General features: G+C 53.8%; 25 non-coding genes across 25 annotated transcripts; all 25 read left to right on the forward strand.

Moving 5' to 3' along the window:
- Positions 1–448: 448 nt before the first annotated feature.
- LOC122991483 lies at positions 449–612 on the forward strand. The gene has a single exon (XR_006405879.1). It is a non-coding gene; the product is annotated as a U1 spliceosomal RNA (small nuclear RNA).
- Positions 613–1,393: 781 nt separating this feature from the next.
- LOC122991406 lies at positions 1,394–1,557 on the forward strand. Its single transcript, XR_006405804.1, has one exon. It is a non-coding gene; the product is annotated as a U1 spliceosomal RNA (small nuclear RNA).
- A 781-nt stretch (positions 1,558–2,338) lies between these two features.
- Positions 2,339–2,502, forward strand: LOC122991417. Its single transcript, XR_006405815.1, has one exon. It is a non-coding gene; the product is annotated as a U1 spliceosomal RNA (small nuclear RNA).
- Positions 2,503–3,077: 575 nt separating this feature from the next.
- LOC122991137 lies at positions 3,078–3,241 on the forward strand. Its single transcript, XR_006405557.1, has one exon. It is a non-coding gene; the product is annotated as a U1 spliceosomal RNA (small nuclear RNA).
- A 575-nt stretch (positions 3,242–3,816) lies between these two features.
- On the forward strand, positions 3,817–3,980 carry LOC122991477. Its single transcript, XR_006405873.1, has one exon. It is a non-coding gene; the product is annotated as a U1 spliceosomal RNA (small nuclear RNA).
- Positions 3,981–4,761: 781 nt separating this feature from the next.
- LOC122991428 lies at positions 4,762–4,925 on the forward strand. The gene has a single exon (XR_006405826.1). It is a non-coding gene; the product is annotated as a U1 spliceosomal RNA (small nuclear RNA).
- A 781-nt stretch (positions 4,926–5,706) lies between these two features.
- On the forward strand, positions 5,707–5,870 carry LOC122991440. Its single transcript, XR_006405837.1, has one exon. It is a non-coding gene; the product is annotated as a U1 spliceosomal RNA (small nuclear RNA).
- A 575-nt stretch (positions 5,871–6,445) lies between these two features.
- LOC122991138 lies at positions 6,446–6,609 on the forward strand. Its single transcript, XR_006405558.1, has one exon. It is a non-coding gene; the product is annotated as a U1 spliceosomal RNA (small nuclear RNA).
- Positions 6,610–7,385: 776 nt separating this feature from the next.
- LOC122991140 lies at positions 7,386–7,549 on the forward strand. Its single transcript, XR_006405560.1, has one exon. It is a non-coding gene; the product is annotated as a U1 spliceosomal RNA (small nuclear RNA).
- Positions 7,550–8,325: 776 nt separating this feature from the next.
- LOC122991451 lies at positions 8,326–8,489 on the forward strand. The gene has a single exon (XR_006405848.1). It is a non-coding gene; the product is annotated as a U1 spliceosomal RNA (small nuclear RNA).
- Positions 8,490–9,270: 781 nt separating this feature from the next.
- On the forward strand, positions 9,271–9,434 carry LOC122991462. The gene has a single exon (XR_006405859.1). It is a non-coding gene; the product is annotated as a U1 spliceosomal RNA (small nuclear RNA).
- Positions 9,435–9,543: 109 nt separating this feature from the next.
- LOC122991129 lies at positions 9,544–9,707 on the forward strand. Its single transcript, XR_006405549.1, has one exon. It is a non-coding gene; the product is annotated as a U1 spliceosomal RNA (small nuclear RNA).
- Positions 9,708–9,816: 109 nt separating this feature from the next.
- Positions 9,817–9,980, forward strand: LOC122991130. Its single transcript, XR_006405550.1, has one exon. It is a non-coding gene; the product is annotated as a U1 spliceosomal RNA (small nuclear RNA).
- Positions 9,981–10,761: 781 nt separating this feature from the next.
- Positions 10,762–10,925, forward strand: LOC122991122. Its single transcript, XR_006405543.1, has one exon. It is a non-coding gene; the product is annotated as a U1 spliceosomal RNA (small nuclear RNA).
- Positions 10,926–11,500: 575 nt separating this feature from the next.
- On the forward strand, positions 11,501–11,664 carry LOC122991134. The gene has a single exon (XR_006405554.1). It is a non-coding gene; the product is annotated as a U1 spliceosomal RNA (small nuclear RNA).
- Positions 11,665–12,445: 781 nt separating this feature from the next.
- On the forward strand, positions 12,446–12,609 carry LOC122991467. Its single transcript, XR_006405864.1, has one exon. It is a non-coding gene; the product is annotated as a U1 spliceosomal RNA (small nuclear RNA).
- A 575-nt stretch (positions 12,610–13,184) lies between these two features.
- LOC122991468 lies at positions 13,185–13,348 on the forward strand. The gene has a single exon (XR_006405865.1). It is a non-coding gene; the product is annotated as a U1 spliceosomal RNA (small nuclear RNA).
- A 575-nt stretch (positions 13,349–13,923) lies between these two features.
- LOC122991469 lies at positions 13,924–14,087 on the forward strand. Its single transcript, XR_006405866.1, has one exon. It is a non-coding gene; the product is annotated as a U1 spliceosomal RNA (small nuclear RNA).
- Positions 14,088–14,868: 781 nt separating this feature from the next.
- Positions 14,869–15,032, forward strand: LOC122991470. Its single transcript, XR_006405867.1, has one exon. It is a non-coding gene; the product is annotated as a U1 spliceosomal RNA (small nuclear RNA).
- A 781-nt stretch (positions 15,033–15,813) lies between these two features.
- On the forward strand, positions 15,814–15,977 carry LOC122991471. Its single transcript, XR_006405868.1, has one exon. It is a non-coding gene; the product is annotated as a U1 spliceosomal RNA (small nuclear RNA).
- A 575-nt stretch (positions 15,978–16,552) lies between these two features.
- LOC122991472 lies at positions 16,553–16,716 on the forward strand. Its single transcript, XR_006405869.1, has one exon. It is a non-coding gene; the product is annotated as a U1 spliceosomal RNA (small nuclear RNA).
- Positions 16,717–17,497: 781 nt separating this feature from the next.
- LOC122991473 lies at positions 17,498–17,661 on the forward strand. The gene has a single exon (XR_006405870.1). It is a non-coding gene; the product is annotated as a U1 spliceosomal RNA (small nuclear RNA).
- Positions 17,662–18,236: 575 nt separating this feature from the next.
- On the forward strand, positions 18,237–18,400 carry LOC122991474. The gene has a single exon (XR_006405871.1). It is a non-coding gene; the product is annotated as a U1 spliceosomal RNA (small nuclear RNA).
- Positions 18,401–19,181: 781 nt separating this feature from the next.
- Positions 19,182–19,345, forward strand: LOC122991123. The gene has a single exon (XR_006405544.1). It is a non-coding gene; the product is annotated as a U1 spliceosomal RNA (small nuclear RNA).
- Positions 19,346–19,920: 575 nt separating this feature from the next.
- Positions 19,921–20,084, forward strand: LOC122991135. The gene has a single exon (XR_006405555.1). It is a non-coding gene; the product is annotated as a U1 spliceosomal RNA (small nuclear RNA).
- The last annotated feature ends 2,495 nt before the right edge of the window (positions 20,085–22,579 follow it).

The following is a 22,579-nucleotide window of genomic DNA, read 5'->3' on the forward strand; positions in this document are numbered from 1 at the left end:
ATGCGCAAGGCATTCTTCCATCACCAGCATGCTTAGGTCTTAGGCTTTGGCGCAGCGGCTGCCTGGCTTCGCCTTGTCAGAGACAGAAAGAGCTTCCCGGGTGGCTTTTTGCAGGAGATGTGGTGAGGGACGGAGGGGAGCGGCGGCCAAAGGCACTGGATTCTGGGGTTATGCATTGTAGGCACCGTCAGCCATCGAGAAAGTGGCGGCGTTCACACACTCTTGTTTTGGTTGGTAGAGCAATGAATGACGGGAAAAGGAAAGAGAGTGTGTGCACCACAAACCCGAGTTAAACTGCGGCAGTGTTTTCAACGTTGCAGGAGATGTGGTGAGGGACGGAGGGGAGCGGCGGCCAAAGGCACTGGATTCTGGGGTTATGCATTGTAGGCACCGTCAGCCAGAGTGCTGTGTCTAGGAGTCACCCCCCTGGACCCGACACTTCCAACTCATACTTACCTGGCAGGGGAGATACCATGATCAAGAAGGTGGTTCACCCAGGGCGAGGCTCAGCCATTGCACTCCGGTTGTGCTGACCCCTGCGAATTCCCCAAATGTGGGAATCTCGACTGCATAATTTCTGGTAGCGGGGGACTGCGTTCGCGCTCTCCCCTGATCTTTTCTGTGAAAGAACAAGCAAAAGGCGTCCCTCGGGTAAAGGCCACTTTCTGGTCGACTGCGGCGGAGGGGTGGCGTGCAAAACCGCGACCCCTTGGAGTCAAAGGGAGTGCGGAAAAATTGACTTTGAGGCGCGTCTAACTTTGCAGCCTATCGAGAAAGTGGCGGCGTTTGTGTACGGCAGCCGCTGGTGCGCTCTGTGAAGCTGGGTTCAGTAATGCAGAGCACCCGGGAGTCCTGGCAGCGGGAAATGGGCGTGGCCTTTGAGACGGAAGGAAAGTGTATTATTTGCCCTCCTCATTGATGTGGTTCTTTCTCTTTGCAAGAAATATGCGCAAGGCATTCTTCCATCACCAGCATGCTTAGGTCTTAGGCTTTGGCGCAGCGGCTGCCTGGCTTTGCCTTGTCAGAGACAGAAAGAGCTTCCCGGGTGGCTTTTTGCAGGAGATGTGGTGAGGGACGGAGGGGAGCGGCGGCCAAAGGCACTGGATTCTGGGGTTATGCATTGTAGGCACCGTCAGCCATCGAGAAAGTGGCGGCGTTCACACACTCTTGTTTTGGTTGGTAGAGCAATGAATGACGGGAAAAGGAAAGAGAGTGTGTGCACCACAAACCCGAGTTAAACTGCGGCAGTGTTTTCAACGTTGCAGGAGATGTGGTGAGGGACGGAGGGGAGCGGCGGCCAAAGGCACTGGATTCTGGGGTTATGCATTGTAGGCACCGTCAGCCAGAGTGCTGTGTCTAGGAGTCACCCCCCTGGACCCGACACTTCCAACTCATACTTACCTGGCAGGGGAGATACCATGATCAAGAAGGTGGTTCACCCAGGGCGAGGCTCAGCCATTGCACTCCGGTTGTGCTGACCCCTGCGAATTCCCCAAATGTGGGAATCTCGACTGCATAATTTCTGGTAGTGGGGGACTGCGTTCGCGCTCTCCCCTGATCTTTTCTGTGAAAGAACAAGCAAAAGGCGTCCCTCGGGTAAAGGCCACTTTCTGGTCGACTGCGGCGGAGGGGTGGCGTGCAAAACCGCGACCCCTTGGAGTCAAAGGGAGTGCGGAAAAATTGACTTTGAGGCGCGTCTAACTTTGCAGCCTATCGAGAAAGTGGCGGCGTTTGTGTACGGCAGCCGCTGGTGCGCTCTGTGAAGCTGGGTTCAGTAATGCAGAGCACCCGGGAGTCCTGGCAGCGGGAAATGGGCGTGGCCTTTGAGACGGATGGAAAGTGTATTATTTGCCCTCCTCATTGATGTGGTTCTTTCTCTTTGCAAGAAATATGCGCAAGGCATTCTTCCATCACCAGCATGCTTAGGTCTTAGGCTTTGGCGCAGCGGCTGCCTGGCTTCGCCTTGTCAGAGACAGAAAGAGCTTCCCGGGTGGCTTTTTGCAGGAGATGTGGTGAGGGACGGAGGGGAGCGGCGGCCAAAGGCACTGGATTCTGGGGTTATGCATTGTAGGCACCGTCAGCCATCGAGAAAGTGGCGGCGTTCACACACTCTTGTTTTGGTTGGTAGAGCAATGAATGACGGGAAAAGGAAAGAGAGTGTGTGCACCACAAACCCGAGTTAAACTGCGGCAGTGTTTTCAACGTTGCAGGAGATGTGGTGAGGGACGGAGGGGAGCGGCGGCCAAAGGCACTGGATTCTGGGGTTATGCATTGTAGGCACCGTCAGCCAGAGTGCTGTGTCTAGGAGTCACCCCCCTGGACCCGACACTTCCAACTCATACTTACCTGGCAGGGGAGATACCATGATCAAGAAGGTGGTTCACCCAGGGCGAGGCTCAGCCATTGCACTCCGGTTGTGCTGACCCCTGCGAATTCCCCAAATGTGGGAATCTCGACTGCATAATTTCTGGTAGTGGGGGACTGCGTTCGCGCTCTCCCCTGATCTTTTCTGTGAAAGAACAAGCAAAAGGCGTCCCTCGGGTAAAGGCCACTTTCTGGTCGACTGCGGCGGAGGGGTGGCGTGCAAAACCGCGACCCCTTGGAGTCAAAGGGAGTGCGGAAAAATTGACTTTGAGGCGCGTCTAACTTTGCAGCCTATCGAGAAAGTGGCGGCGTTTGTGTACGGCAGCCGCTGGTGCGCTCTGTGAAGCTGGGTTCAGTAATGCAGAGCACCCGGGAGTCCTGGCAGCGGGAAATGGGCGTGGCCTTTGAGACGGATGGAAAGTGTATTATTTGCCCTCCTCATTGATGTGGTTCTTTCTCTTTGCAAGAAATATGCGCAAGGCATTCTTCCATCACCAGCATGCTTAGGTCTTAGGCTTTGGCGCAGCGGCTGCCTGGCTTCGCCTTGTCAGAGACAGAAAGAGCTTCCCGGGTGGCTTTTTGCAGGAGATGTGGTGAGGGACGGAGGGGAGCGGCGGCCAAAGGCACTGGATTCTGGGGTTATGCATTGTAGGCACCGTCAGCCAGAGTGCTGTGTCTAGGAGTCACCCCCCTGGACCCGACACTTCCAACTCATACTTACCTGGCAGGGGAGATACCATGATCAAGAAGGTGGTTCACCCAGGGCGAGGCTCAGCCATTGCACTCCGGTTGTGCTGACCCCTGCGAATTCCCCAAATGTGGGAATCTCGACTGCATAATTTCCGGTAGTGGGGGACTGCGTTCGCGCTCTCCCCTGATCTTTTCTGTGAAAGAACAAGCAAAAGGCGTCCCTCGGGTAAAGGCCACTTTCTGGTCGACTGCGGCGGAGGGGTGGCGTGCAAAACCGCGACCCCTTGGAGTCAAAGGGAGTGCGGAAAAATTGACTTTGAGGCGCGTCTAACTTTGCAGCCTATCGAGAAAGTGGCGGCGTTTGTGTACGGCAGCCGCTGGTGCGCTCTGTGAAGCTGGGTTCAGTAATGCAGAGCACCCGGGAGTCCTGGCAGCGGGAAATGGGCGTGGCCTTTGAGACGGAAGGAAAGTGTATTATTTGCCCTCCTCATTGATGTGGTTCTTTCTCTTTGCAAGAAATATGCGCAAGGCATTCTTCCATCACCAGCATGCTTAGGTCTTAGGCTTTGGCGCAGCGGCTGCCTGGCTTCGCCTTGTCAGAGACAGAAAGAGCTTCCCGGGTGGCTTTTTGCAGGAGATGTGGTGAGGGACGGAGGGGAGCGGCGGCCAAAGGCACTGGATTCTGGGGTTATGCATTGTAGGCACCGTCAGCCAGAGTGCTGTGTCTAGGAGTCACCCCCCTGGACCCGACACTTCCAACTCATACTTACCTGGCAGGGGAGATACCATGATCAAGAAGGTGGTTCACCCAGGGAGAGGCTCAGCCATTGCACTCCGGTTGTGCTGACCCCTGCGAATTCCCCAAATGTGGGAATCTCGACTGCATAATTTCTGGTAGTGGGGGACTGCGTTCGCGCTCTCCCCTGATCTTTTCTGTGAAAGAACAAGCAAAAGGCGTCCCTCGGGTAAAGGCCACTTTCTGGTCGACTGCGGCGGAGGGGTGGCGTGCAAAACCGCGACCCCTTGGAGTCAAAGGGAGTGCGGAAAAATTGACTTTGAGGCGCGTCTAACTTTGCAGCCTATCGAGAAAGTGGCGGCGTTTGTGTACGGCAGCCGCTGGTGCGCTCTGTGAAGCTGGGTTCAGTAATGCAGAGCACCCGGGAGTCCTGGCAGCGGGAAATGGGCGTGGCCTTTGAGACGGATGGAAAGTGTATTATTTGCCCTCCTCATTGATGTGGTTCTTTCTCTTTGCAAGAAATATGCGCAAGGCATTCTTCCATCACCAGCATGCTTAGGTCTTAGGCTTTGGCGCAGCGGCTGCCTGGCTTCGCCTTGTCAGAGACAGAAAGAGCTTCCCGGGTGGCTTTTTGCAGGAGATGTGGTGAGGGACGGAGGGGAGCGGCGGCCAAAGGCACTGGATTCTGGGGTTATGCATTGTAGGCACCGTCAGCCATCGAGAAAGTGGCGGCGTTCACACACTCTTGTTTTGGTTGGTAGAGCAATGAATGACGGGAAAAGGAAAGAGAGTGTGTGCACCACAAACCCGAGTTAAACTGCGGCAGTGTTTTCAACGTTGCAGGAGATGTGGTGAGGGACGGAGGGGAGCGGCGGCCAAAGGCACTGGATTCTGGGGTTATGCATTGTAGGCACCGTCAGCCAGAGTGCTGTGTCTAGGAGTCACCCCCCTGGACCCGACACTTCCAACTCATACTTACCTGGCAGGGGAGATACCATGATCAAGAAGGTGGTTCACCCAGGGCGAGGCTCAGCCATTGCACTCCGGTTGTGCTGACCCCTGCGAATTCCCCAAATGTGGGAATCTCGACTGCATAATTTCTGGTAGTGGGGGACTGCGTTCGCGCTCTCCCCTGATCTTTTCTGTGAAAGAACAAGCAAAAGGCGTCCCTCGGGTAAAGGCCACTTTCTGGTCGACTGCGGCGGAGGGGTGGCGTGCAAAACCGCGACCCCTTGGAGTCAAAGGGAGTGCGGAAAAATTGACTTTGAGGCGCGTCTAACTTTGCAGCCTATCGAGAAAGTGGCGGCGTTTGTGTACGGCAGCCGCTGGTGCGCTCTGTGAAGCTGGGTTCAGTAATGCAGAGCACCCGGGAGTCCTGGCAGCGGGAAATGGGCGTGGCCTTTGAGACGGAAGGAAAGTGTATTATTTGCCCTCCTCATTGATGTGGTTCTTTCTCTTTGCAAGAAATATGCGCAAGGCATTCTTCCATCACCAGCATGCTTAGGTCTTAGGCTTTGGCGCAGCGGCTGCCTAGCTTCGCCTTGTCAGAGACAGAAAGAGCTTCCCGGGTGGCTTTTTGCAGGAGATGTGGTGAGGGACGGAGGGGAGCGGCGGCCAAAGGCACTGGATTCTGGGGTTATGCATTGTAGGCACCGTCAGCCATCGAGAAAGTGGCGGCGTTCACACACTCTTGTTTTGGTTGGTAGAGCAATGAATGACGGGAAAAGGAAAGAGAGTGTGTGCACCACAAACCCGAGTTAAACTGCGGCAGTGTTTTCAACGTTGCAGGAGATGTGGTGAGGGACGGAGGGGAGCGGCGGCCAAAGGCACTGGATTCTGGGGTTATGCATTGTAGGCACCGTCAGCCAGAGTGCTGTGTCTAGGAGTCACCCCCCTGGACCCGACACTTCCAACTCATACTTACCTGGCAGGGGAGATACCATGATCAAGAAGGTGGTTCACCCAGGGCGAGGCTCAGCCATTGCACTCCGGTTGTGCTGACCCCTGCGAATTCCCCAAATGTGGGAATCTCGACTGCATAATTTCTGGTAGTGGGGGACTGCGTTCGCGCTCTCCCCTGATCTTTTCTGTGAAAGAACAAGCAAAAGGCGTCCCTCGGGTAAAGGCCACTTTCTGGTCGACTGCGGCGGAGGGGTGGCGTGCAAAACCGCGACCCCTTGGAGTCAAAGGGAGTGCGGAAAAATTGACTTTGAGGCGCGTCTAACTTTGCAGCCTATCGAGAAAGTGGCGGCGTTTGTGTACGGCAGCTGCTGGTGCGCTCTGTGAAGCTGGGTTCAGTAATGCAGAGCACCCGGGAGTCCTGGCAGCGGGAAATGGGCGTGGCCTTTGAGACGGATGGAAAGTGTATTATTTGCCCTCCTCATTGATGTGGTTCTTTCTCTTTGCAAGAAATATGCGCAAGGCATTCTTCCATCACCAGCATGCTTAGGTCTTAGGCTTTGGCGCAGCGGCTGCCTGGCTTCGCCTTGTCAGAGACAGAAAGAGCTTCCCGGGTGGCTTTTTGCAGGAGATGTGGTGAGGGACGGAGGGGAGCGGCGGCCAAAGGCACTGGATTCTGGGGTTATGCATTGTAGGCACCGTCAGCCAGAGTGCTGTGTCTAGGAGTCACCCCCCTGGACCCGACACTTCCAACTCATACTTACCTGGCAGGGGAGATACCATGATCAAGAAGGTGGTTCACCCAGGGCGAGGCTCAGCCATTGCACTCCGGTTGTGCTGACCCCTGCGAATTCCCCAAATGTGGGAATCTCGACTGCATAATTTCCGGTAGTGGGGGACTGCGTTCGCGCTCTCCCCTGATCTTTTCTGTGAAAGAACAAGCAAAAGGCGTCCCTCGGGTAAAGGCCACTTTCTGGTCGACTGCGGCGGAGGGGTGGCGTGCAAAACCGCGACCCCTTGGAGTCAAAGGGAGTGCGGAAAAATTGACTTTGAGGCGCGTCTAACTTTGCAGCCTATCGAGAAAGTGGCGGCGTTTGTGTACGGCAGCCGCTGGTGCGCTCTGTGAAGCTGGGTTCAGTAATGCAGAGCACCCGGGAGTCCTGGCAGCGGGAAATGGGCGTGGCCTTTGAGACGGAAGTGTATTATTTGCCCTCCTCATTGATGTGGTTCTTTCTCTTTGCAAGAAATATGCGCAAGGCATTCTTCCATCACCAGCATGCTTAGGTCTTAGGCTTTGGCGCAGCGGCTGCCTGGCTTCGCCTTGTCAGAGACAGAAAGAGCTTCCCGGGTGGCTTTTTGCAGGAGATGTGGTGAGGGACGGAGGGGAGCGGCGGCCAAAGGCACTGGATTCTGGGGTTATGCATTGTAGGCACCGTCAGCCATCGAGAAAGTGGCGGCGTTCACACACTCTTGTTTTGGTTGGTAGAGCAATGAATGACGGGAAAAGGAAAGAGAGTGTGTGCACCACAAACCCGAGTTAAACTGCGGCAGTGTTTTCAACGTTGCAGGAGATGTGGTGAGGGACGGAGGGGAGCGGCGGCCAAAGGCACTGGATTCTGGGGTTATGCATTGTAGGCACCGTCAGCCAGAGTGCTGTGTCTAGGAGTCACCCCCCTGGACCCGACACTTCCAACTCATACTTACCTGGCAGGGGAGATACCATGATCAAGAAGGTGGTTCACCCAGGGCGAGGCTCAGCCATTGCACTCCGGTTGTGCTGACCCCTGCGAATTCCCCAAATGTGGGAATCTCGACTGCATAATTTCCGGTAGTGGGGGACTGCGTTCGCGCTCTCCCCTGATCTTTTCTGTGAAAGAACAAGCAAAAGGCGTCCCTCGGGTAAAGGCCACTTTCTGGTCGACTGCGGCGGAGGGGTGGCGTGCAAAACCGCGACCCCTTGGAGTCAAAGGGAGTGCGGAAAAATTGACTTTGAGGCGCGTCTAACTTTGCAGCCTATCGAGAAAGTGGCGGCGTTTGTGTACGGCAGCCGCTGGTGCGCTCTGTGAAGCTGGGTTCAGTAATGCAGAGCACCCGGGAGTCCTGGCAGCGGGAAATGGGCGTGGCCTTTGAGACGGAAGTGTATTATTTGCCCTCCTCATTGATGTGGTTCTTTCTCTTTGCAAGAAATATGCGCAAGGCATTCTTCCATCACCAGCATGCTTAGGTCTTAGGCTTTGGCGCAGCGGCTGCCTGGCTTCGCCTTGTCAGAGACAGAAAGAGCTTCCCGGGTGGCTTTTTGCAGGAGATGTGGTGAGGGACGGAGGGGAGCGGCGGCCAAAGGCACTGGATTCTGGGGTTATGCATTGTAGGCACCGTCAGCCATCGAGAAAGTGGCGGCGTTCACACACTCTTGTTTTGGTTGGTAGAGCAATGAATGACGGGAAAAGGAAAGAGAGTGTGTGCACCACAAACCCGAGTTAAACTGCGGCAGTGTTTTCAACGTTGCAGGAGATGTGGTGAGGGACGGAGGGGAGCGGCGGCCAAAGGCACTGGATTCTGGGGTTATGCATTGTAGGCACCGTCAGCCAGAGTGCTGTGTCTAGGAGTCACCCCCCTGGACCCGACACTTCCAACTCATACTTACCTGGCAGGGGAGATACCATGATCAAGAAGGTGGTTCACCCAGGGCGAGGCTCAGCCATTGCACTCCGGTTGTGCTGACCCCTGCGAATTCCCCAAATGTGGGAATCTCGACTGCATAATTTCTGGTAGTGGGGGACTGCGTTCGCGCTCTCCCCTGATCTTTTCTGTGAAAGAACAAGCAAAAGGCGTCCCTCGGGTAAAGGCCACTTTCTGGTCGACTGCGGCGGAGGGGTGGCGTGCAAAACCGCGACCCCTTGGAGTCAAAGGGAGTGCGGAAAAATTGACTTTGAGGCGCGTCTAACTTTGCAGCCTATCGAGAAAGTGGCGGCGTTTGTGTACGGCAGCCGCTGGTGCGCTCTGTGAAGCTGGGTTCAGTAATGCAGAGCACCCGGGAGTCCTGGCAGCGGGAAATGGGCGTGGCCTTTGAGACGGAAGGAAAGTGTATTATTTGCCCTCCTCATTGATGTGGTTCTTTCTCTTTGCAAGAAATATGCGCAAGGCATTCTTCCATCACCAGCATGCTTAGGTCTTAGGCTTTGGCGCAGCGGCTGCCTGGCTTCGCCTTGTCAGAGACAGAAAGAGCTTCCCGGGTGGCTTTTTGCAGGAGATGTGGTGAGGGACGGAGGGGAGCGGCGGCCAAAGGCACTGGATTCTGGGGTTATGCATTGTAGGCACCGTCAGCCATCGAGAAAGTGGCGGCGTTCACACACTCTTGTTTTGGTTGGTAGAGCAATGAATGACGGGAAAAGGAAAGAGAGTGTGTGCACCACAAACCCGAGTTAAACTGCGGCAGTGTTTTCAACGTTGCAGGAGATGTGGTGAGGGACGGAGGGGAGCGGCGGCCAAAGGCACTGGATTCTGGGGTTATGCATTGTAGGCACCGTCAGCCAGAGTGCTGTGTCTAGGAGTCACGCCCCTGGACCCGACACTTCCAACTCATACTTACCTGGCAGGGGAGATACCATGATCAAGAAGGTGGTTCACCCAGGGCGAGGCTCAGCCATTGCACTCCGGTTGTGCTGACCCCTGCGAATTCCCCAAATGTGGGAATCTCGACTGCATAATTTCTGGTAGTGGGGGACTGCGTTCGCGCTCTCCCCTGATCTTTTCTGTGAAAGAACAAGCAAAAGGCGTCCCTCGGGTAAAGGCCACTTTCTGGTCGAGAATGCTGTGTCTAGGAGTCACCCCCCTGGACCCGACACTTCCAACTCATACTTACCTGGCAGGGGAGATACCATGATCAAGAAGGTGGTTCACCCAGGGCGAGGCTCAGCCATTGCACTCCGGTTGTGCTGACCCCTGCGAATTCCCCAAATGTGGGAATCTCGACTGCATAATTTCTGGTAGTGGGGGACCGCGTTCGCGCTCTCCCCTGATCTTTTCTGTGAAAGAACAAGCAAAAGGCGTCCCTCGGGTAAAGGCCACTTTCTGGTCGAGAATGCTGTGTCTAGGAGTCACCCCCCTGGACCCGACACTTCCAACTCATACTTACCTGGCAGGGGAGATACCATGATCAAGAAGGTGGTTCACCCAGGGCGAGGCTCAGCCATTGCACTCCGGTTGTGCTGACCCCTGCGAATTCCCCAAATGTGGGAATCTCGACTGCATAATTTCTGGTAGTGGGGGACCGCGTTCGCGCTCTCCCCTGATCTTTTCTGTGAAAGAACAAGCAAAAGGCGTCCCTCGGGTAAAGGCCACTTTCTGGTCGACTGCGGCGGAGGGGTGGCGTGCAAAACCGCGACCCCTTGGAGTCAAAGGGAGTGCGGAAAAATTGACTTTGAGGCACGTCTAACTTTACAGCCTATCGAGAAAGTGGCGGCGTTTGTGTACGGCAGCCGCTGGTGCGCTCTGTGAAGCTGGGTTCAGTAATGCAGAGCACCCGGGAGTCCTGGCAGCGGGAAATGGGCGTGGCCTTTGAGACGGAAGGAAAGTGTATTATTTGCCCTCCTCATTGATGTGGTTCTTTCTCTTTGCAAGAAATATGCGCAAGGCATTCTTCCATCATCAGCATGCTTAGGTCTTAGGCTTTGGCGCAGCGGCTGCCTGGCTTCGCCTTGTCAGAGACAGAAAGAGCTTCCCGGGTGGCTTTTTGCAGGAGATGTGGTGAGGGACGGAGGGGAGCGGCGGCCAAAGGCACTGGATTCTGGGGTTATGCATTGTAGGCACTGTCAGCCATCGAGAAAGTGGCGGCGTTCACACACTCTTGTTTTGGTTGGTAGAGCAATGAATGACGGGAAAAGGAAAGAGAGTGTGTGCACCACAAACCCGAGTTAAACTGCGGCAGTGTTTTCAACGTTGCAGGAGATGTGGTGAGGGACGGAGGGGAGCGGCGGCCAAAGGCACTGGATTCTGGGGTTATGCATTGTAGGCACCGTCAGCCAGAGTGCTGTGTCTAGGAGTCACCCCCCTGGACCCGACACTTCCAACTCATACTTACCTGGCAGGGGAGATACCATGATCAAGAAGGTGGTTCACCCAGGGCGAGGCTCAGCCATTGCACTCCGGTTGTGCTGACCCCTGCGAATTCCCCAAATGTGGGAATCTCGACTGCATAATTTCTGGTAGCGGGGGACTGCGTTCGCGCTCTCCCCTGATCTTTTCTGTGAAAGAACAAGCAAAAGGCGTCCCTCGGGTAAAGGCCACTTTCTGGTCGACTGCGGCGGAGGGGTGGCGTGCAAAACCGCGACCCCTTGGAGTCAAAGGGAGTGCGGAAAAATTGACTTTGAGGCGCGTCTAACTTTGCAGCCTATCGAGAAAGTGGCGGCGTTTGTGTACGGCAGCCGCTGGTGCGCTCTGTGAAGCTGGGTTCAGTAATGCAGAGCACCCGGGAGTCCTGGCAGCGGGAAATGGGCGTGGCCTTTGAGACGGAAGGAAAGTGTATTATTTGCCCTCCTCATTGATGTGGTTCTTTCTCTTTGCAAGAAATATGCGCAAGGCATTCTTCCATCACCAGCATGCTTAGGTCTTAGGCTTTGGCGCAGCGGCTGCCTGGCTTCGCCTTGTCAGAGACAGAAAGAGCTTCCCGGGTGGCTTTTTGCAGGAGATGTGGTGAGGGACGGAGGGGAGCGGCGGCCAAAGGCACTGGATTCTGGGGTTATGCATTGTAGGCACCGTCAGCCAGAGTGCTGTGTCTAGGAGTCACGCCCCTGGACCCGACACTTCCAACTCATACTTACCTGGCAGGGGAAATACCATGATCAAGAAGGTGGTTCACCCAGGGCGAGGCTCAGCCATTGCACTCCGGTTGTGCTGACCCCTGCGAATTCCCCAAATGTGGGAATCTCGACTGCATAATTTCTGGTAGTGGGGGACTGCGTTCGCGCTCTCCCCTGATCTTTTCTGTGAAAGAACAAGCAAAAGGCGTCCCTCGGGTAAAGGCCACTTTCTGGTCGACTGCGGCGGAGGGGTGGCGTGCAAAACCGCGACCCCTTGGAGTCAAAGGGAGTGCGGAAAAATTGACTTTGAGGCGCGTCTAACTTTGCAGCCTATCGAGAAAGTGGCGGCGTTTGTGTACGGCAGCCGCTGGTGCGCTCTGTGAAGCTGGGTTCAGTAATGCAGAGCACCCGGGAGTCCTGGCAGCGGGAAATGGGCGTGGCCTTTGAGACGGAAGGAAAGTGTATTATTTGCCCTCCTCATTGATGTGGTTCTTTCTCTTTGCAAGAAATATGCGCAAGGCATTCTTCCATCACCAGCATGCTTAGGTCTTAGGCTTTGGCGCAGCGGCTGCCTGGCTTCGCCTTGTCAGAGACAGAAAGAGCTTCCCGGGTGGCTTTTTGCAGGAGATGTGGTGAGGGACGGAGGGGAGCGGCGGCCAAAGGCACTGGATTCTGGGGTTATGCATTGTAGGCACCGTCAGCCATCGAGAAAGTGGCGGCGTTCACACACTCTTGTTTTGGTTGGTAGAGCAATGAATGACGGGAAAAGGAAAGAGAGTGTGTGCACCACAAACCCGAGTTAAACTGCGGCAGTGTTTTCAACGTTGCAGGAGATGTGGTGAGGGACGGAGGGGAGCGGCGGCCAAAGGCACTGGATTCTGGGGTTATGCATTGTAGGCACCGTCAGCCAGAGTGCTGTGTCTAGGAGTCACGCCCCTGGACCCGACACTTCCAACTCATACTTACCTGGCAGGGGAGATACCATGATCAAGAAGGTGGTTCACCCAGGGCGAGGCTCAGCCATTGCACTCCGGTTGTGCTGACCCCTGCGAATTCCCCAAATGTGGGAATCTCGACTGCATAATTTCTGGTAGTGGGGGACTGCGTTCGCGCTCTCCCCTGATCTTTTCTGTGAAAGAACAAGCAAAAGGCGTCCCTCGGGTAAAGGCCACTTTCTGGTCGACTGCGGCGGAGGGGTGGCGTGCAAAACCGCGACCCCTTGGAGTCAAAGGGAGTGCGGAAAAATTGACTTTGAGGCGCGTCTAACTTTGCAGCCTATCGAGAAAGTGGCGGCGTTTGTGTACGGCAGCCGCTGGTGCGCTCTGTGAAGCTGGGTTCAGTAATGCAGAGCACCCGGGAGTCCTGGCAGCGGGAAATGGGCGTGGCCTTTGAGACGGAAGGAAAGTGTATTATTTGCCCTCCTCATTGATGTGGTTCTTTCTCTTTGCAAGAAATATGCGCAAGGCATTCTTCCATCACCAGCATGCTTAGGTCTTAGGCTTTGGCGCAGCGGCTGCCTGGCTTCGCCTTGTCAGAGACAGAAAGAGCTTCCCGGGTGGCTTTTTGCAGGAGATGTGGTGACGGACGGAGGGGAGCGGCGGCCAAAGGCACTGGATTCTGGGGTTATGCATTGTAGGCACCGTCAGCCAGAGTGCTGTGTCTAGGAGTCACGCCCCTGGACCCGACACTTCCAACTCATACTTACCTGGCAGGGGAGATACCATGATCAAGAAGGTGGTTCACCCAGGGCGAGGCTCAGCCATTGCACTCCGGTTGTGCTGACCCCTGCGAATTCCCCAAATGTGGGAATCTCGACTGCATAATTTCTGGTAGTGGGGGACTGCGTTCGCGCTCTCCCCTGATCTTTTCTGTGAAAGAACAAGCAAAAGGCGTCCCTCGGGTAAAGGCCACTTTCTGGTCGACTGCGGCGGAGGGGTGGCGTGCAAAACCGCGACCCCTTGGAGTCAAAGGGAGTGCGGAAAAATTGACTTTGAGGCGCGTCTAACTTTGCAGCCTATCGAGAAAGTGGCGGCGTTTGTGTACGGCAGCCGCTGGTGCGCTCTGTGAAGCTGGGTTCAGTAATGCAGAGCACCCGGGAGTCCTGGCAGCGGGAAATGGGCGTGGCCTTTGAGACGGAAGGAAAGTGTATTATTTGCCCTCCTCATTGATGTGGTTCTTTCTCTTTGCAAGAAATATGCGCAAGGCATTCTTCCATCACCAGCATGCTTAGGTCTTAGGCTTTGGCGCAGCGGCTGCCTGGCTTCGCCTTGTCAGAGACAGAAAGAGCTTCCCGGGTGGCTTTTTGCAGGAGATGTGGTGAGGGACGGAGGGGAGCGGCGGCCAAAGGCACTGGATTCTGGGGTTATGCATTGTAGGCACCGTCAGCCAGAGTGCTGTGTCTAGGAGTCACGCCCCTGGACCCGACACTTCCAACTCATACTTACCTGGCAGGGGAGATACCATGATCAAGAAGGTGGTTCACCCAGGGCGAGGCTCAGCCATTGCACTCCGGTTGTGCTGACCCCTGCGAATTCCCCAAATGTGGGAATCTCGACTGCATAATTTCTGGTAGTGGGGGACTGCGTTCGCGCTCTCCCCTGATCTTTTCTGTGAAAGAACAAGCAAAAGGCGTCCCTCGGGTAAAGGCCACTTTCTGGTCGACTGCGGCGGAGGGGTGGCGTGCAAAACCGCGACCCCTTGGAGTCAAAGGGAGTGCGGAAAAATTGACTTTGAGGCGCGTCTAACTTTGCAGCCTATCGAGAAAGTGGCGGCGTTTGTGTACGGCAGCCGCTGGTGCGCTCTGTGAAGCTGGGTTCAGTAATGCAGAGCACCCGGGAGTCCTGGCAGCGGGAAATGGGCGTGGCCTTTGAGACGGAAGGAAAGTGTATTATTTGCCCTCCTCATTGATGTGGTTCTTTCTCTTTGCAAGAAATATGCGCAAGGCATTCTTCCATCACCAGCATGCTTAGGTCTTAGGCTTTGGCGCAGCGGCTGCCTGGCTTCGCCTTGTCAGAGACAGAAAGAGCTTCCCGGGTGGCTTTTTGCAGGAGATGTGGTGAGGGACGGAGGGGAGCGGCGGCCAAAGGCACTGGATTCTGGGGTTATGCATTGTAGGCACCGTCAGCCATCGAGAAAGTGGCGGCGTTCACACACTCTTGTTTTGGTTGGTAGAGCAATGAATGACGGGAAAAGGAAAGAGAGTGTGTGCACCACAAACCCGAGTTAAACTGCGGCAGTGTTTTCAACGTTGCAGGAGATGTGGTGAGGGACGGAGGGGAGCGGCGGCCAAAGGCACTGGATTCTGGGGTTATGCATTGTAGGCACCGTCAGCCAGAGTGCTGTGTCTAGGAGTCACCCCCCTGGACCCGACACTTCCAACTCATACTTACCTGGCAGGGGAGATACCATGATCAAGAAGGTGGTTCACCCAGGGCGAGGCTCAGCCATTGCACTCCGGTTGTGCTGACCCCTGCGAATTCCCCAAATGTGGGAATCTCGACTGCATAATTTCTGGTAGTGGGGGACTGCGTTCGCGCTCTCCCCTGATCTTTTCTGTGAAAGAACAAGCAAAAGGCGTCCCTCGGGTAAAGGCCACTTTCTGGTCGACTGCGGCGGAGGGGTGGCGTGCAAAACCGCGACCCCTTGGAGTCAAAGGGAGTGCGGAAAAATTGACTTTGAGGCGCGTCTAACTTTGCAGCCTATCGAGAAAGTGGCGGCGTTTGTGTACGGCAGCCGCTGGTGCGCTCTGTGAAGCTGGGTTCAGTAATGCAGAGCACCCGGGAGTCCTGGCAGCGGGAAATGGGCGTGGCCTTTGAGACGGAAGGAAAGTGTATTATTTGCCCTCCTCATTGATGTGGTTCTTTCTCTTTGCAAGAAATATGCGCAAGGCATTCTTCCATCACCAGCATGCTTAGGTCTTAGGCTTTGGCGCAGCGGCTGCCTGGCTTCGCCTTGTCAGAGACAGAAAGAGCTTCCCGGGTGGCTTTTTGCAGGAGATGTGGTGAGGGACGGAGGGGAGCGGCGGCCAAAGGCACTGGATTCTGGGGTTATGCATTGTAGGCACCGTCAGCCATCGAGAAAGTGGCAGCGTTCACACACTCTTGTTTTGGTTGGTAGAGCAATGAATGACGGGAAAAGGAAAGAGAGTGTGTGCACCACAAACCCGAGTTAAACTGCGGCAGTGTTTTCAACGTTGCAGGAGATGTGGTGAGGGACGGAGGGGAGCGGCGGCCAAAGGCACTGGATTCTGGGGTTATGCATTGTAGGCACCGTCAGCCAGAGTGCTGTGTCTAGGAGTCACCCCCCTGGACCCGACACTTCCAACTCATACTTACCTGGCAGGGGAGATACCATGATCAAGAAGGTGGTTCACCCAGGGCGAGGCTCAGCCATTGCACTCCGGTTGTGCTGACCCCTGCGAATTCCCCAAATGTGGGAATCTCGACTGCATAATTTCTGGTAGTGGGGGACTGCGTTCGCGCTCTCCCCTGATCTTTTCTGTGAAAGAACAAGCAAAAGGCGTCCCTCGGGTAAAGGCCACTTTCTGGTCGACTGCGGCGGAGGGGTGGCGTGCAAAACCGCGACCCCTTGGAGTCAAAGGGAGTGCGGAAAAATTGACTTTGAGGCGCGTCTAACTTTGCAGCCTATCGAGAAAGTGGCGGCGTTTGTGTACGGCAGCCGCTGGTGCGCTCTGTGAAGCTGGGTTCAGTAATGCAGAGCACCCGGGAGTCCTGGCAGCGGGAAATGGGCGTGGCCTTTGAGACGGAAGGAAAGTGTATTATTTGCCCTCCTCATTGATGTGGTTCTTTCTCTTTGCAAGAAATATGCGCAAGGCATTCTTCCATCACCAGCATGCTTAGGTCTTAGGCTTTGGCGCAGCGGCTGCCTGGCTTCGCCTTGTCAGAGACAGAAAGAGCTTCCCGGGTGGCTTTTTGCAGGAGATGTGGTGACGGACGGAGGGGAGCGGCGGCCAAAGGCACTGGATTCTGGGGTTATGCATTGTAGGCACCGTCAGCCAGAGTGCTGTGTCTAGGAGTCACGCCCCTGGACCCGACACTTCCAACTCATACTTACCTGGCAGGGGAGATACCATGATCAAGAAGGTGGTTCACCCAGGGCGAGGCTCAGCCATTGCACTCCGGTTGTGCTGACCCCTGCGAATTCCCCAAATGTGGGAATCTCGACTGCATAATTTCTGGTAGTGGGGGACTGCGTTCGCGCTCTCCCCTGATCTTTTCTGTGAAAGAACAAGCAAAAGGCGTCCCTCGGGTAAAGGCCACTTTCTGGTCGACTGCGGCGGAGGGGTGGCGTGCAAAACCGCGACCCCTTGGAGTCAAAGGGAGTGCGGAAAAATTGACTTTGAGGCGCGTCTAACTTTGCAGCCTATCGAGAAAGTGGCGGCGTTTGTGTACGGCAGCCGCTGGTGCGCTCTGTGAAGCTGGGTTCAGTAATGCAGAGCACCCGGGAGTCCTGGCAGCGGGAAATGGGCGTGGCCTTTGAGACGGAAGGAAAGTGTATTATTTGCCCTCCTCATTGATGTGGTTCTTTCTCTTTGCAAGAAATATGCGCAAGGCATTCTTCCATCACCAGCATGCTTAGGTCTTAGGCTTTGGCGCAGCGGCTGCCTGGCTTCGCCTTGTCAGAGACAGAAAGAGCTTCCCGGGTGGCTTTTTGCAGGAGATGTGGTGAGGGACGGAGGGGAGCGGCGGCCAAAGGCACTGGATTCTGGGGTTATGCATTGTAGGCACCGTCAGCCATCGAGAAAGTGGCGGCGTTCACACACTCTTGTTTTGGTTGGTAGAGCAATGAATGACAGGAAAAGGAAAGAGAGTGTGTGCACCACAAACCCGAGTTAAACTGCGGCAGTGTTTTCAACGTTGCAGGAGATGTGGTGAGGGACGGAGGGGAGCGGCGGCCAAAGGCACTGGATTCTGGGGTTATGCATTGTAGGCACCGTCAGCCAGAGTGCTGTGTCTAGGAGTCACCCCCCTGGACCCGACACTTCCAACTCATACTTACCTGGCAGGGGAGATACCATGATCAAGAAGGTGGTTCACCCAGGGCGAGGCTCAGCCATTGCACTCCGGTTGTGCTGACCCCTGCGAATTCCCCAAATGTGGGAATCTCGACTGCATAATTTCTGGTAGTGGGGGACTGCGTTCGCGCTCTCCCCTGATCTTTTCTGTGAAAGAACAAGCAAAAGGCGTCCCTCGGGTAAAGGCCACTTTCTGGTCGACTGCGGCGGAGGGGTGGCGTGCAAAACCGCGACCCCTTGGAGTCAAAGGGAGTGCGGAAAAATTGACTTTGAGGCGCGTCTAACTTTGCAGCCTATCGAGAAAGTGGCGGCGTTTGTGTACGGCAGCCGCTGGTGCGCTCTGTGAAGCTGGGTTCAGTAATGCAGAGCACCCGGGAGTCCTGGCAGCGGGAAATGGGCGTGGCCTTTGAGACGGAAGGAAAGTGTATTATTTGCCCTCCTCATTGATGTGGTTCTTTCTCTTTGCAAGAAATATGCGCAAGGCATTCTTCCATCACCAGCATGCTTAGGTCTTAGGCTTTGGCGCAGCGGCTGCCTGGCTTCGCCTTGTCAGAGACAGAAAGAGCTTCCCGGGTGGCTTTTTGCAGGAGATGTGGTGACGGACGGAGGGGAGCGGCGGCCAAAGGCACTGGATTCTGGGGTTATGCATTGTAGGCACCGTCAGCCAGAGTGCTGTGTCTAGGAGTCACGCCCCTGGACCCGACACTTCCAACTCATACTTACCTGGCAGGGGAGATACCATGATCAAGAAGGTGGTTCACCCAGGGCGAGGCTCAGCCATTGCACTCCGGTTGTGCTGACCCCTGCGAATTCCCCAAATGTGGGAATCTCGACTGCATAATTTCTGGTAGTGGGGGACTGCGTTCGCGCTCTCCCCTGATCTTTTCTGTGAAAGAACAAGCAAAAGGCGTCCCTCGGGTAAAGGCCACTTTCTGGTCGACTGCGGCGGAGGGGTGGCGTGCAAAACCGCGACCCCTTGGAGTCAAAGGGAGTGCGGAAAAATTGACTTTGAGGCGCGTCTAACTTTGCAGCCTATCGAGAAAGTGGCGGCGTTTGTGTACGGCAGCCGCTGGTGCGCTCTGTGAAGCTGGGTTCAGTAATGCAGAGCACCCGGGAGTCCTGGCAGCGGGAAATGGGCGTGGCCTTTGAGACGGAAGGAAAGTGTATTATTTGCCCTCCTCATTGATGTGGTTCTTTCTCTTTGCAAGAAATATGCGCAAGGCATTCTTCCATCACCAGCATGCTTAGGTCTTAGGCTTTGGCGCAGCGGCTGCCTGGCTTCGCCTTGTCAGAGACAGAAAGAGCTTCCCGGGTGGCTTTTTGCAGGAGATGTGGTGAGGGACGGAGGGGAGCGGCGACCAAAGGCACTGGATTCTGGGGTTATGCATTGTAGGCACCGTCAGCCATCGAGAAAGTGGCGGCGTTCACACACTCTTGTTTTGGTTGGTAGAGCAATGAATGACAGGAAAAGGAAAGAGAGTGTGTGCACCACAAACCCGAGTTAAACTGCGGCAGTGTTTTCAACGTTGCAGGAGATGTGGTGAGGGACGGAGGGGAGCGGCGGCCAAAGGCACTGGATTCTGGGGTTATGCATTGTAGGCACCGTCAGCCAGAGTGCTGTGTCTAGGAGTCACCCCCCTGGACCCGACACTTCCAACTCATACTTACCTGGCAGGGGAGATACCATGATCAAGAAGGTGGTTCACCCAGGGCGAGGCTCAGCCATTGCACTCCGGTTGTGCTGACCCCTGCGAATTCCCCAAATGTGGGAATCTCGACTGCATAATTTCTGGTAGCGGGGGACTGCGTTCGCGCTCTCCCCTGATCTTTTCTGTGAAAGAACAAGCAAAAGGCGTCCCTCGGGTAAAGGCCACTTTCTGGTCGACTGCGGCGGAGGGGTGGCGTGCAAAACCGCGACCCCTTGGAGTCAAAGGGAGTGCGGAAAAATTGACTTTGAGGCGCGTCTAACTTTGCAGCCTATCGAGAAAGTGGCGGCGTTTGTGTACGGCAGCCGCTGGTGCGCTCTGTGAAGCTGGGTTCAGTAATGCAGAGCACCCGGGAGTCCTGGCAGCGGGAAATGGGCGTGGCCTTTGAGACGGAAGGAAAGTGTATTATTTGCCCTCCTCATTGATGTGGTTCTTTCTCTTTGCAAGAAATATGCGCAAGGCATTCTTCCATCACCAGCATGCTTAGGTCTTAGGCTTTGGCGCAGCGGCTGCCTGGCTTCGCCTTGTCAGAGACAGAAAGAGCTTCCCGGGTGGCTTTTTGCAGGAGATGTGGTGAGGGACGGAGGGGAGCGGCGGCCAAAGGCACTGGATTCTGGGGTTATGCATTGTAGGCACCGTCAGCCAGAGTGCTGTGTCTAGGAGTCACGCCCCTGGACCCGACACTTCCAACTCATACTTACCTGGCAGGGGAAATACCATGATCAAGAAGGTGGTTCACCCAGGGCGAGGCTCAGCCATTGCACTCCGGTTGTGCTGACCCCTGCGAATTCCCCAAATGTGGGAATCTCGACTGCATAATTTCTGGTAGTGGGGGACTGCGTTCGCGCTCTCCCCTGATCTTTTCTGTGAAAGAACAAGCAAAAGGCGTCCCTCGGGTAAAGGCCACTTTCTGGTCGACTGCGGCGCAGGGGTGGCGTGCAAAATCGTGACCCCCTCGAGTCAAAGGGAGTGCGTAAAAAGGACACAGCTTGCAGAAAACCCAATTATTGCACACAGAGTACAGATAAATTAACTTATAACTTACTGACCTATTCTAGCTAATTATCATGGCATTTTCAAAATGCACTCACATCACGTAGATAGCTAGCTTGCACTGAATAATATTTTATGATGGCAGGCTAGCTAGGTTTGTATCAAGGATGATGAAGACAATTATTAAAAATGTTTTTTCTCTTATACAGTTTTAAAAATGACTGTGCAATACACAGGAAACTGATAATGGATATTTTATACAACATAGTTCCCTACTTACCCAGTGCAGCAAAACTGTCCTGTGTGTGCAGGTGGTCAACACAGTACAAGTCCTGTACTGCAAAGAATGTTGCGGGCGCCACCATATCAATATTCGTAAAGCGGAAGAGGAGAGCAACCTTGGAGAAGCTATTGCCAGAAAGCAGTTTTTTTTTGAACAGCATGAAGTCCCCTCTTTGCATTCCATACTTCAGGACTGGATCGCTGTTCCACCTCCAAAGCTTATGCCCATGTGTGCAAAACTATGACAGATAATACAACACATGGTCTAGTCAACTCCATGAACAGGATCTTTTTAACAATATTGCCAGGACCTACCACTGCTGTAGTTGGCTTCTTCTGATAGCTGGAAAACATATACAATCATATTTTGTGTGTTGAAAATGTTAGCAAGCAAGAAAGCCAAGGTTAGCCAGCTGGCTGTAAATTAGCTACGCAGCATGGAACTGGAGTTGGTTGCTTCATAATGTTAGCTGATAAAGTAAACGGCAACCTAGACAATTTACCAGCCAGCTCAGCCCCGGGAATCTGTACTAATTAGCTGGCATTATCCACTCAAGAAATACAGTTTTTAGATAAGGTCAACTAACATTAGCCAGCAAAAAACACAATATCACAATATATTTTTCAATGTCAGTTTGTGCATCATTTTTGGCTCCAACCGGCTGTCTATTCTGGTAACAACACAGTGGTATCTGGTCTTCAGCAGACAGTTTCATGGTAAAAAGCTAACACAACAAGCTAAAAGCTAACAAGCTAAAACATTGAAAGAAATGATAGAGCTCACAGCTAGTTAGCAAGTTACACCACAAGGATTTCCTGCAAACTTAAAATCAAGCTCAACAAATGACTTGTAATGTTAACTTTCCTGTCCAATAGGGAGAAAGCCATCTCAGGGTCAGTTTTGATCTCCCAAAGCAAACGAAGGTCCCTTTATGAATCAAAAGCTTGGCGGATGTTGACTCTAGCTTTCCCTTGACGTCGGTCAGATTCCTGTTTGGCATGACAGACTTCACTAGCTGAACTAACTTTTTTCTTGTTGAGCTTCGGTGGACTTTTTGTTGGACTCTGTTGTGGTGGGTTGTTGATGTTACTGGACTCCATTTCCAATCTAACATTAAGTAGTTTTGCAGCCTCTCCTTCTTCTCTGGTTTACTGGCAGAGGCGCTGTAGAAGAGAGGCAAGCTAGGGAGTGTGCATGAACGTCACATCCATTGGATTTTCACAGAAAGTGTGTCCCGGGTCCTTCACATACAAATCAGTCCACAGGCTGATAAACCTAACCGACAAAGTCAAGGAAGATCTCTTTTTTAAGTTATGTTGCTACCTGTTTACTCATTGGCAATAAAAAACAATTCATAAATGTAAATTGCTTAATAATAGTTACATTCAGAACCTTTAACACTGCCATCAAATGGAATTGCGGGTATCACAACCTGGGGGTTGTTTAATTAGTCACTAGTGGGCAGTGGTCATTAGCCTGTAAGAATTAAGGTGAGAAAAGTATATTGAGAAGAGGAACTGAAAAAACTAAGTAAGGGAAGGTGTGAACTTTTGCTTAGAAAAGATATATCAGATGGGGATGAACTCAATAAAAAGTTGGTTGCAGTCACTATACAGTCAGCAGAGGAAACAATACCGAGAGGTGCAGGGAGCAGAGGTAAAAAGAGTGTACCATGGTGGGATGAAAACAGTAGAAAAGCTGTAAAAAAAGAATTAATTCATTGATTAGAAACATTAATTCAGTACAAAAGATCACATGCAGTAGTTTGGAAGGCTATAAGAACAACTAAACTTGCATACTGGAGGTAATATTGTAATAAGATAGAGAAGGAGAAACAGCTGTCTGATATATGGGGAACAATCAGAAGAAGTGGAATTAGGAGAAACAAAATAATACCGGTGTTGGTAAGTAGCAACAAAACAGCAGTCAGCAATATAGAAAAGGCAGAACTTCTGGCAGAAACAGTAAAAGTTCACAGTTCAGAAAATTTATCAGTAAGTGATAGACAGTGTAGGGACAACATTCTTGCCCAGAATACAGGTGTAAATGTTAGAAAAACTACAACAGGAAAAAGTT

The sequence above is a fragment of the Thunnus albacares genome, chromosome 10 (assembly GCF_914725855.1).
Source record: "Thunnus albacares chromosome 10, fThuAlb1.1, whole genome shotgun sequence".
In the NCBI taxonomy this organism is placed as follows: Eukaryota; Metazoa; Chordata; class Actinopteri; order Scombriformes; family Scombridae; genus Thunnus; species Thunnus albacares.